The 12,790-nt window shown below is 41.6% G+C and overlaps 1 protein-coding gene across 9 annotated transcripts in view; it reads right to left on the bottom strand.

The window, feature by feature from the left end:
- LEPR (leptin receptor) overlaps positions 1-11,947 on the bottom strand; it is a 69,287-nt gene extending 57,340 nt beyond the window's left edge. For 3 of the 9 annotated variants that reach the window (XR_011494791.1, XM_044749265.2, XM_044749270.2), the window contains exons 1-2: positions 11,340-11,458; positions 10,681-10,957 (exon numbers count right to left, since the gene is read on the bottom strand). The gene's annotated coding sequence lies outside the window, so the exon portion shown is untranslated. Of the gene's footprint in view, positions 1-10,680; positions 10,958-11,339; positions 11,577-11,711 lie in introns of those variants that run through there. The other 6 variants (XM_070486507.1, XM_070486511.1, XM_070486506.1 and 3 more) reach the window with 6 other exon arrangements.
- Between the last annotated feature and the right edge of the window lie 843 nt (positions 11,948-12,790).

Genomic DNA, 12,790 nt, shown 5'->3' with positions numbered 1-12,790 from the left:
GCCTGATGGAAAATTATTTACAGTTTAAAACTCTATCAGCAGTCCAGCAAGCATCAGAGCAAAACAAATATATTTCAATAACACAATGACTTAGAAAATTTATATCCTATGACTCTCTTTCTCAGAAGTAATTTACGAGGTAGTCTAGCAAAATGAGGAGTAAACCAAGAAAGAGGGATTCACGGATTCAGGATTCAGGAAAGCATGACTACAATCCAACTGACGGCTCCACAGACTTAAGAATGACCGATCCAGAGAGCAGCTGGAGTACAGAGGACCCCTGGAAGGAAACGGCAAGGAGGAAGGTGGGGATGGAAGGCCACTTGACATATAATATGATTCTGAAGATGCAAAAATTTAAACAAAAACACAGACTAGAATCAGGGGGAAAAGGAAGTCATGGTTCAAAATTGAAGCCACTCACCCAAATAAGAATAGGAGTTCAGTGGGATTTGAAAAGAAGAACGAAATGGATACCAAAAAACAAAGAGAATGAGTAAAAAACTGAAAATTCAGGATATAATGAAGAAGGCCCACGTATCTTCTCTCAATAAGAAAAAATTAAGTTCATTGGAAAAAACTTTACAGAAAGTACTGATCTAAATATGAACTAAAATAAAATATGGCATCATTTTGAGCAAATGCTGAAATTAAATAATCCATTTGAAAGAAGGAAGAAACCCCTTAACCTTGATTCTAGGAACACTCTCCTTTGGGTGCTGAGGAGTCATATTGAGAAAGATGTAATCCTAGGCTCAGCAGTAAGTAATATTTACCAAGTCATAATAACAGTAATGCTACTGATTAATTTTTCAACTTTTTGGCTCAACCAATAGACAAAAATCAAAAATTTAATTAGAAATACTAAATACAAAATATAAAATGTTATCAATATTCTCACTTTACCATTGTCAAAATTTGGGTGGTATAATTATACAAAGAGAATTGGTGGGAAGGCAAAGGGTAAATATCCCAACTTCTTGAAGTAGGAAGTCAAGAGAAACTATCTGTAGCGAATAGAACAAGAAATAGTGGTGGGATTTACAAGCGTAACCAATAAAAGAGGTCAGAACATTAACATAATTATATGTGGAGGAGGGAGAAAGAAAGAAGGTGAAATTAGTAAGCTAAATTCTTTCCTACCATGGTATCTGTTTAAAGTAGATAAATAAAAAGAAAAGAAAAATAAGTCTGCATAAGCATATTATTCAGCCCTATGGCGGGGGCCACCAGAAGAACTGAAAACCAGAAATGGTTCAAGTTAGCTGCTCCAAAGATCAGGAATGGCATAGCGAGGGTAGTGGGGCAGTATGTTTCTGTAACCATGTGCATGGACTATTTTCACACAAAATTATTATTTAGTCTTTTTAATTAAATTAAGTGCTATAGGATTTCAGAGAAAATAACTACTAACAAAATCCTAGGAGCCAACAAAAAGTTCACGGAAGTGAAATCTTAGTTGAATTCCAAGAAATATAAAGGAAGAGAGTAGTGCTGTATTTCTTCTATTTTAAGATTGTAGGGGAGCAGAATTTGCTACCCCAAAATGTACCTGTTTGGCTTGATTATTTTGTTTTTTGTTTTGTTTTGAGGAAGATTAGCCCTGAGCTAACATCTGCCGCCAATCCTCCTCTTTTTGCTGCAGAAGACTGGCCCTGAGCTAACATCTGTGCCCATCTTCCTCTACTTTATATGTGTGACACCTACCACAGCATGGCGTGCCAAGTGGTGCCATGTCCACACCTGGGATCAGAACCGGCGAACCCCAGGCTGCCAAAGCAGAACGTGTGAAATTAACCACTGCACCACTGGGCCAGCCCCTTTGGCTTGATTATTTTTAAGAACAACAGACTTAGGAAGAAACTTTGACCTTCCACCTAACTGTGTAAAAGAATTTTAAGTAGAGGGCCTGATTCAAGAAGGAGCTATCACCGTAGATATAACATGAACTGGCTGTGGTAGACAGGGAGGAACCTAGAAAGGCAGAGGAAAATTTCTTCCTCCCCTACCGGATTCACAATATTTTAATGCCTCTGAAATCAGGGTGTGCGTTAAAATTGATGTCATCTTACAATTACCAATGGCCTGGTAGCAGTGGTAATCCAGATGTCATTGACTATAAACATACAAACAGGGGTACTTTCCTAATAACAGACTGGACAATTTTAACCCATCAATATTTCAGTCAACAAACTATTTGAAGACCATTTGAGGAAGTAAAATGAGCCCTGAGTGTGGTCTGAAAACCTTATGTTGACATCTCATGGAAAGATCAATACAGGACCAGCACAAAATTTGCAAAATGGATCAACCTGGAAGAAAATCTCAGAAACAACAGTGAAGCATTTTTTTATGAAGTGCTACGGTGCAAACGGTCTTGATACCCCAGAGTGTGGTATTGTTCGGGCAAATACTGACATCAACAGCACTGATTTGGAAAGGGATTCAAAAAAACTAGATTCTGAAAATGAAAAACAATGCCTTAACCAATTTCCTTGATTTATACTTTTTCCTTATAAGAGTGATATGATTTAAACAAAAATCTTTATCTAAATAATTCTAAAAGAGCTCTTTCAGTGGGCATAAAACAAGAATTCTAAATGATGCGAAACAGTTAAATGGGCAGAACTTTTCCTTTGTTAGCAGCACGAAAATGATGGTGTATCTTAAAAATCCATGATGTCTTAGATTTAAAGAATTACAACTACCTAGAAAGAGTGATAATTAGGAGAAATTACTTCTAGTTTCGGTAAATCATGACAGATTCCACAGAGAAGTGAAGATTCACCGGCCCCTTGAAGAATAGGGAGGAATATGAAGCATGTTGTAAGTATAAGAGATTCCTAGAGAACCTATGGTCTGTAAAAACAACCGTCAGCCAAAGGTATCAACAAAAGACAACAGGAACTCCTGTGTAAGAACTGATTTGCAAGATTAAAATCAAAGACCAAGAAGCCACTTGCCCAGATGACTGCTTTTTATAGAAAGAATATTTTTATATCCTGTTTGTTCTGTGTGAAAACCTTTTCTTCCCCCAAATCAGACCTGTGACTGGCAGTATTGTTGTAAGATTGCATGTCACTTGAAAAATACTCAGCTACCTCCTGGGTAGGTCTAATATAATATTGTGTGTGTGTGTGTGCGTGTGTGTGTGTGTAATCTATTTTCCCTTTCATCTCCTAAACACTGACCAGTTTGGTTCAGAAATTTTGTTGGCACTTACAGAAATCTAATTGTTCGATTAGCTCATGTTTATAGTTTCCTAATTTTCATAGGTTTGGACACCCAAATAACAGCTGCAAGTGAACGTAAAATGAGAAAATATAATTCTGAGAAAAACTAAGTTGTCCTATGCCTTCACTAAACAGATATTTGGTAACAGCTGTTCTTAAACATGAGTTGACATTTTTAAAACCTATTATAATACCATTAGAGAAGCTCCTGAGAATCTCTGCTTGGCTCAAGCCTTCAGCTCTTATTTAATACAAACAGATAAAACACTTCTATATCCCACAAACTTTACAGAAATTATTGGCACAAGAGGATAGTCTCTCTCTCTCTCCCTACCCCTTCCCTCTCTTCCTCTTTCTCTCTCGCACTTTCTCATTCACTGTTATACAGATGGATATACAGATTTGTAAGTCTATACTGTTTCTGGATTTTCTCCTCTAATTGGCAAAGACTTTAAAATTAATATTAATGCCATGATGCCCCTTAAGAGTGTATCCAGTTGGGTCATATTCATTTTCTAGTCCATAGTACTCTAGTTTGACTCAAAGAAGTCCACAGGGTACCACAAAATCTGTTTAAAATAGTTATCAAATGTGTGACTCTCCTTCCAGATCCGGAGTCCACCAGACGACGGCTCCCTCAGCTCTCTTCTCTCCTCAGCAAGTCTCCATGTTATGCTAAGCAGGACCACAGCTTTACTCAGCTGAGCGGGTGACCTAAAGATGCTAAGGGCCAGGCAAAGGCTCTCTCACACTAACTGACAGTGAACTGTATTCACTTTGGGGGAGACTTTATCAGTTACCATAAAATTGTTCAAGTGGGAAGAATTCAGCCTACTAATTTTATCGAAGAATAAGTGACTTGCTGACCTTCATTCAGTGAGAATCAATATCCACAAACATTTCACATAGCCTACCTTAAACACACTGAGTGTTCACAATTCTGAAAAAGGTTGTGAACTTCCAAGGCATGGCACTTAAATTTGACAGTGATTTTCACTACATATCCAGCATTTCTGTGTCTAATATTTCTTATAAAGACTTACTAAAATTCACTTGACAATATGATAATGACATGGATCACATCTTTAAGTTTGGCATGTCAGCAATATAGATTCAAGGCTTACAAGAATGGATATTTTTGGTTTTCACATTCAATCCAACAGAAAGTATGAGGATAATCCTAAGTCAGAACTATTGAAAAAGGTTGTTAAACATATAAATATGTATTTTAAAATAACGCCCACCCCAGGGCCTAGTGCTTAAGTTTGGCTCACTTTGCTTCAGCGGGCTGGGTTCAGTTCCCAGGTACAGACCTACACCACTTGTCGTCAGCCATGCTGTGGTTGGTGACCCACACACAAAATAGAGGAAGACTAGCTCAGATGTTAGCTCAGGGCAAATCTTCCTCAGCAAAAAAAAAAAAAAAAAAAAAAGATATACAATAAGCCAAGAAGCACATGAAAAAATATTCAATATCATTAGTCATCAGGAAATGCAAATCAAAAGCATTATGAGATACCACTTCACATCCACTAGGATAGTTATAATCAAAAGCACAGGCAGTAACAAGTGTTGACAAAGATATGGAGAAACTGCAACCCTTGTACATTGCTGGTGGGAATATCAAGTGATGAAAATTGCTCTGGAAAACAATTTGGCAGATTTTTAAATGTTAAACATAATGTTACCATATGACTCAGCAATCCCACTTCTAGGTATATACCCAAGAGACATGAAAACATACATTCACATAAAAACTTGTACACAGATCTTAGGAGCAGCATTATTCATAATAGTCAAAAAGTGTAAGTTACCCAAATGTCCATATATTGATGAATGGATAAATAAAATGTGCTATCTACATATAATGGAATATTATTTAGCCATGAAAAGGAATGAAGGACTGATCCACACTGCAGCATGGATGAACCCTGAAAACATTGTGTTAAGTGAAAGAATCTGGTCACTAAAAGGTCTCATGATTTTATTTATATGAATTATGCAGAACAGGCAAATCCGCAGACATAGAGAATAGATCAGTGGTTTCCAGGGATGGGAGGAGGGGAACAAAGAGTGATTGCTAATGGGTATACGGTTTCTTTGGGAAATAATAAACATGCTCTAAAATTAGATAGTGGTGATGGTGGCACAAGTCTGTTAATGTACTAAAAACCAGTAAGTTGTACACTATAAAAGGGTGAATTTTATGATATGTGAATTATAATCCAATAAAGCTATTTTAAAAATACCTTTAAAGGTCAAGTTTATTTCTGTACGGTAGTAACAAACAGACAATGACTTTTTAAAAACCTATCACTTAATTTCAAAAACACGCAGTTCCTGTAAATAAATCTAATGAGAGGATGTTCAAGGACTCCTAAGGGAAAAATTAGACAGTGGTGTACATTTATCATATTACAGAAGATCTAAATATATTGACAGATAGTCATGGATTCTAGGACTGAAAATTTAAAATATATCAATTTCCTTTTAATTGTTTTTAGACTCAAAACAATTTCAACACAATCTCCATTAAATTCCTAACAAATTTTTTTAGAATTTGACAAGCTGATTCAAAAAATGTATATGGAAAGGCAAAGAGCCAAGGAATGCTATAGCACTCCCAAAAAAATTGCACAAAGTGGGAGGGCTCGCTCCCCAACTTACCAGATAACAAGATTCAGTTTAAATCTGTAGTAATTACGAGATTGTGGTATGGGCAGACACATAAAAAGACACAAGGAAAAACTACAGAGCCCAGAAACAGACACACACATATATGGACTCTTGATATTTGGAAATAATAAATAGTTGCTCTTTTAAGCCACTAAATTTTGGAGTGATTTGTCACACAGCAATAGATAACTAATAAATTGCTGCTCACCAGTATTCCCAGATCTACTTTCCCTTTAGTACAGAGGAGGATTAACCTTCCCCACCTCCTTGAAGTTAGGCACACTACATGACTTCTTTTGCTTCTAAAACGTGAGTGGAAATCATTCATGTCACTTCCAAGGAGGCATTTAAAGTATTTCACGATTACCCATGCTTTCTCTTCCAATACTACACCAATGGGGAAAGTCCTCTATTCCAATAGTACAGCTACAGAATGATGGGCATTCCCTGAATTTACACCTTGGAGTTACTGAGAAGAGTTGCCTTAATCCATAGGAAACTTTGCATGCATTTTATTGCATTAAGTTAATGAGATTGGGGGAGTATTTGTTACCACAGCATAACCTAGCCTATCCTTACAGATACCAGGCTCCCATTTCACTAGTAATTAAAGAAACAAACAGTAATGAGATAACAATACACATCCACCAGCAGGGCAAAAATTAAAGGTTCTGATGGTAATAAATTTGGGCAATGTTGTAGAACAATGAAAGCAAGAATGGAAATTGGCAGAACCACACTAAAAAAGTGTGGCATTATCTAAGAAAGCTGTCATCTGCAAGCCCCTGTGACCTAGTAATGTCGCTAGTAGTTTCACACTGTGAAGAAACTCCTGCATCTGTGCATCAAGATACTTGGAGAAAAAGACTCACGGGTGGTTTATTTACGGTCGTGAAAGAGGAAGGAAGGAACGAAGGAGGGAGGGAGGGAGGTGACCCAATCATCCATAATCAGAATCAGCAAACAATATATTATATTCATACAATGAAATATATCCAGTCATGATAACAAACAGCCACTGTCAGTAACAGTATTTAATCAACAAATCAACAATTACTGAGCACCTCTTATAGGCTAGGCCCTATTTCAGGTACCAGGAATACAACAGTGAGCACAACAGAAAACAATCTGGCCCCATAGAGTTTACATTCTGATAGAAATGAGACAGGGAGAAAAAACGAGCACAAAGAAGTGATAGAGTATTTTAAAAGGTGGTAAGTAGCATGCGGAAAGCAAGGGAAAGGACAGGGACAAGAGTGCACTGCAGGGTAGATGTGCATTTCCAACACAGCCATCCAGGCAGGCCTCACGGAAACGGAGATGACTGAATGAAGCCTGACGGGAAGTGACGCCACAGAGTACGCCACGTGGACAGCTGGGAGAAGAGCCTTCCAGGCAGAGGCAGCTAAAGCACACAGACTGTCTCTGATCTAGTCAAAGAGTAGCAAGGAGACCAGTGTGGCTGGAACCGAGTGAGAAAGAACAGCTGGAAATGAGATCACACAAGTACAGGGGAGGGGAAATCAGGTAGGTGATCCTAAAGACTTGGGATTTTCCTCTGTATGAACTGGAAAGGCTTTGGAGATTTGGGAGCAGAAAAGTGACATGATCTGGCACATGTTGCAAGAAAAGAGCTCTGACTGCAATTTTGAGACGGGACTATGGAGGGCAAAGGACAACAGCAGGGAGACCAGCTAGGAGGGTCCTTGCAGTACTCCATGTGGGAGATGATGGTGGCCGCCATGGAGGTGATGAAAGCACTTATATTCTGGATTTATTCTGAAGACAGAGCAGAGAGGATTTCCTGACACATTACATCTGAGGTATGAGGGAATGGGAGAAATCAAAGAGGACTCCAAGGTTTTGGGCCTGACCAACTTGAAGGACAGAGATGGGGAAAACCACAGATAGAGTAGGCTTGGGCAAGATGAAGGTTCCATTTGGAGCTTGTTGAACTGAAGACATCTACCAGACATCCAAATGGAAATGCTGAGGAGGCAGCTGGATACAGAGGTCTGAAGTTTAGAGAGAGCAGTCAAGGCCTGAGCCATCATTTTGGAGTTATCACTATACAAATAGAGAGATTGCATGAAATCATGAAAGAATATAGAGAGAGGAGAGCCCCCAGGGAGTAAGGCTTAAAGCATTCTATGGCTGAAATCTCTGGGAGGAGAAGAGAGACCAGCAAAGGAGACAGACAGGAGCAGCCAGGGAAGAAGGAGGAAAATCAAGAGTGGTGTCTTGGAAGTCAGTAAGGAAATACGACAAAGAACACAGAGCAACAACTGTCACAGTGCCACCGACAGGTGAAGTAAGATCAACACTGACAACGGACTATTGGATTTAGGGAAAGTGATGTCATTGGTGACCATGACAGGAGGAGTTTGGAACAGTATTGAAGACAAAAGATTGATAGGAATGGGTTTAAGAGAGAATGTGAAGAGATGAATTGATGGTAGGGGATACAGACAACTCTTTTTAAAAGTTTTTCCTTTAAAAGGAAGCAAAAAAATGGTTAAATCTCACAAACATAATGTAAAGCAAAAGAATCTATGAGTGAATGCCTCCTATATTCATATGAAAATTTTTTTAAAAAGTAAAACCAAACTTGTGAACAGGAAGGAACAAACAAAAGGATTCTGGGTGTTGGCATACTCTCTTACCTGTGTGGTGAATAAACGGGTATTTGCCTTATAATTATCTGTTATAACGACTTGCTATATTATTTGTCAACTAGTACATTTATTTTACATACCTCTTCTCCCTATATATGTCATAGTTCAAAGTGTTAAAAAAAAAGATTATTAAGATCATGTGTGTGAAAAGACAACAGATAATATCACCACTGAGTCACAAAAGTTTTAAAAAGTATTTGAGAAGGATTATTCCAAATTATAAGCAGATCAAATTTGAATTGAAACTCCAGAGGTTCTGTACTAGGTCTGGCCAGTAGGGGAACGTTCGTGCCTTTCTGATTTAATTAAAAGCGGAATTTGTAAATCACATAAAATCTTAAGAATTAGAGTAGATCGTAAGCTCTTTTCTTCATTTTTAACTCCACAGGACATATTTTTTAGTATGTGTGCTTGGCTCTCAGTATGAAAAATGTAGTACAGTGTCTGCCAAGACAATTCTTTTTTTTTTTTCCTGGATATTTTTACGTTTTATTTCCAAGACCCCCCTGAGATAATGCTCTTCACAAACACAAACCATTTGGTTACATAACAGTGATCTAAGTATGAAGACATGACTGTTTCTTCCTGGGGAATTCATTATGAAAGCTCTGCCAACCCTGATGACGCTCCCAAGCCATGAATGAGTTGGCTGCGGACCGAGGGCCGGCAGATCCATCCACTGTTTTCAGTTGTTTTCCAGCAAGCGCCTAAGTTCCACTACTCTCTGTTCATTCAACAATCAATTTATTTAACTCTGGGAATCTCTTTCAAAGGGGATGATCATCTACTTCACAGAGAATAGGCAGGAAGACAAATGCCAGCCCAAAGCAAAAGGGAATGAAAATAAGTTTAAAAATGGTCATAAAAAAGTACTTCAAATCCATTCCACTCTCCCAAACTGCATACGCAGCACATGCTGGGTGGGAGCACATTATCTTATTTCAGATTAAAGTCACCGAAATGAGCCAGAGACGCTTCTAAACCTCTCTGAACTACTGATGACTAAGTCTCAAATAATTTTGAATTCCTAGTAACAACAAAATCTATTCGAACATTCTTTGTCTGCTTAAACAAGCCAACTGTTGTTTGTTGCTTGTATTTTTATCACAAGGAAAGAAAACGTTCACTGACACTTCATTGTACATACTTCTTGTACAGCTTTTTGAGTGTGTGTCAATTCCTAATTTCTGGTTTATCTGTTTAGTTAACCTCTGCTATTTTCTGGGCTTTGTTCCAAGAACAACTAAAATGCATTGCTAAAATTGGCATCTCTGCCATGGGGCTGAATTTCAGAGAGGCTATGAAGTGGTCTGAAACCATTTTTTTAATATTCTGCACACAAACTTATGCTAAAAAGTAACAGATACTGTTTAAAAGCAGTAATTGATAGGAAAGGTGCAATTTTTGTTTTCCTCCAAAACAATTTTTATTTTCTCCAAATGTACAGTACTCAAAGAGAATAAGTTCTATGCAAAAGCCACACGTTTTTGTTGCAGTGTTGCAAATACCGGCTTAAAGTTGAACACCGCTCTTTACAGTAGAGTGAGAGAGGATCTAAATATTTACATATAGACTATAAATTTCTGAACTCTTTTATGAGTTTTTTTCTCTTTAATTTTTTATTGGAAAACCCTAAAAGCATAAGTCATAAATGTACATAAAGCAAGTGCCAAGATCTATATAGATTTCTTAAATTTCATGAAATAACGAATCTAGCAATGTTTGTAACATGTTAAAGAGTTAAAGAATTACAAGTTTTAAGTTGAGAAGCATCCTGGATATGTTTAAAGGCCCTCAGAATCTTAATCCAACCCTCTAATCTGACAGATGAGGAAAATGAGGTCCAGAGAGGTTAAACGAACACAGCCGTCAAGGATAATAAATGGCAACTCATACCCAAATCCAGATGTTCGACTCCCAGGCTAGGGCTCTCAAAGAGTCTGTTTCAATATATTGAATACTTATGGGAATAAATTAACAGAGGACCCTCCAGGCAAGCCCTCAATACAAGGAACTCCGTCTCATCTGCCATCTGCAAACACACATCCTAGACACAGCACCTGCAAGAACCAGTTTCTCAGACGGCCTCACCATACCTGGGGCTTCCAAAGGGATTCCTCGGTTGGGTCTCTTTTTCTCGCCTCTACAAACCCCTTTAAATGAGTGCTCTGGTTAAGACTGCGGTTTGTTGTTCCGTTTTCTAAACTTGCTCGTGGCCAGCAGGAGAGAGTGGAAAACAGAAGCTGAGGTCTAAACCACCCCCTACAGCGCGAGTTTTTTCTTTTGTCATCCAAATCAACAAATCCGGCCTCCGGCCCCAGGGCTTACTGGTTTCTGTCGCAGCTCGTGCAGTTTCCAAAGTAGGAAGGAGACCTGGAAAAGAAGTTGCCCGGGTGGCACGTACTTTCGGTGGCTACCAACAGGTGCGCCCCCAGGCTCGGCGAGCTGCCCTCAGCCGCGCGCCCCAATCCTCTTTGCCCCGGGGCCTCCCGATCCCCTGCCCGGGGGAGCCGAGAGCCCCCCAGCGCCCCTCCCGCCGCCCGCCGGGCGCTGCCCCTCCGCTGGCGCCGCCGGGCCGGCCTCGGACTCCCGGTCTCCAAGTGGCCCGCAGGCTCCGCGCCCGCCCCGTGCGCCCCGGGCTGGCGGGAGCAGGACGCGGCGGCGGCAGCGGGCGGAGGAGAGAGAAGCGGGTCCGGCTGGATGCCCGGGCCCCCCGCGCGGAAGGCAGCGACGGCGGCGGCCCCGGCTCGGGCACCTGCTCGCTCGCGCTCGGCCGGCCGCGGGCTCTGCGGGGCGGCGGCTCCGAAGTCCTCACCGTGGTGCCGGGCGCCTCTCCGGGGACGGGAGGGCGGCGGCGTGCGGGAGGAGGGCGCGGGGCGCGGGGGGAGGAGGGGAGAAGGGAGGGCAGAGCCGGGGCCGCCCGCGCCCTCCGTCGCCGCCCCGGGGCGGGAGCAGCGGCCCCCGAGCGGCGGGGCGGCCGCGCAGGTGACCGGGGCGGCGGCGGGCAGTGCGCCGCGCGCGGCCGCGGGCCCGGGGAGGAGAAGCGGGGCGCCGGGGAGGGACCCCCGCGCGCCCCGAGGCCGAGAGCCGAGGCGGACCCAGTAGGCAGGCGGCGCCGCTCCCTGACCTGCAGCCGGCTCCAGCGCGCCCCTCCTGAGCCCGCGGGTCCCAGGCTCCGGGCTGGGCGGTGGGCTTCCCTCTGTTCCTCCCGCTTCCAGACCTCCAGGCCTCTGCTGCATCAGGGGTGTGCGAAATGCTACAATAAAGATTGCTATAATTGGGAGGCGTGGGAAAGAAGAGCGAAATGGAAAAGACCAGAAGTAGTGAGGTAGTGAGTTTCCTGTCACCAAGGATGTTTCAACCCAGCATTTTGGTCTTGCTTCTCAGAAAGGCTGAAGAGGGCTCTCATGCATCTAGCGGGCGTTGGACTAAATGACCATTTCTCTTGCAGTCTTGAAATTCAATGGCGTTTGACGTAACAAGTAAAAAAAAATTTTTTTAATTAAAAAAATCCGTCCTTGAACAGTCTGAATCCAAACCCGAAGTAATAGACATTTTGTTGCTCTCCACTCGAGATGTTCACTGGTTGATTTGTTTCTTTATGAACACATTTTTATCGAGGTCCTACTCTGCCGGACAACATGCTAGGTGCAGTCACGATGTGCCTCGAGCTTGAAATTAAGAAAGAGAGACAGGCAGGTATTCAGATAATTACCAATTGTGAGGGGTGATTTGAAGGAAACCAAGAGGGTGAGGAAGAAAGGATAAAGGGGAGTAGACCTCGTCTAGACTGAGTGGGTGGTTAGTTTTCAAAGGTCTCTAATGTGAACTTGCCTAACACCCTCATAGGAAGCAGCATCAGGGGCACAGACAAAAAGCAGCCCAGAGATGGGGAGGGGCGGAAGCCATGTCTCCTGGCTCCCTGGACCAGCCACTTTGCCTGCTTGTGGAGCTTTGTGGCACTTTCCCCCATAGGAATATCCTCCCAGGACCAGTGTTACTTTTCTGAAGTGCCTTGAGGTCTCCAGACCATTTGCTGAGGCCACGTTGTTCAGAAATTTCATATTTGTGCACTGAATGAATGGACTTTCTGGGACATCTGTGGCAGGAAACAATAACCCAGAAGCACTAACCTTTGGGTTTTCATCAACCCTCAGAAAGTAGACAAATGTCTCCATTGGATGGAGACGAAAATTTTAGCAGAGA

This window comes from Equus asinus, chromosome 16 (assembly GCF_041296235.1).
Source record: "Equus asinus isolate D_3611 breed Donkey chromosome 16, EquAss-T2T_v2, whole genome shotgun sequence".
NCBI lineage: Eukaryota > Metazoa > Chordata > Mammalia > Perissodactyla > Equidae > Equus > Equus asinus.
Note: the sequence above shows the minus strand (reverse complement) of the source record. Positions and strands in the feature narration are given on the sequence as shown.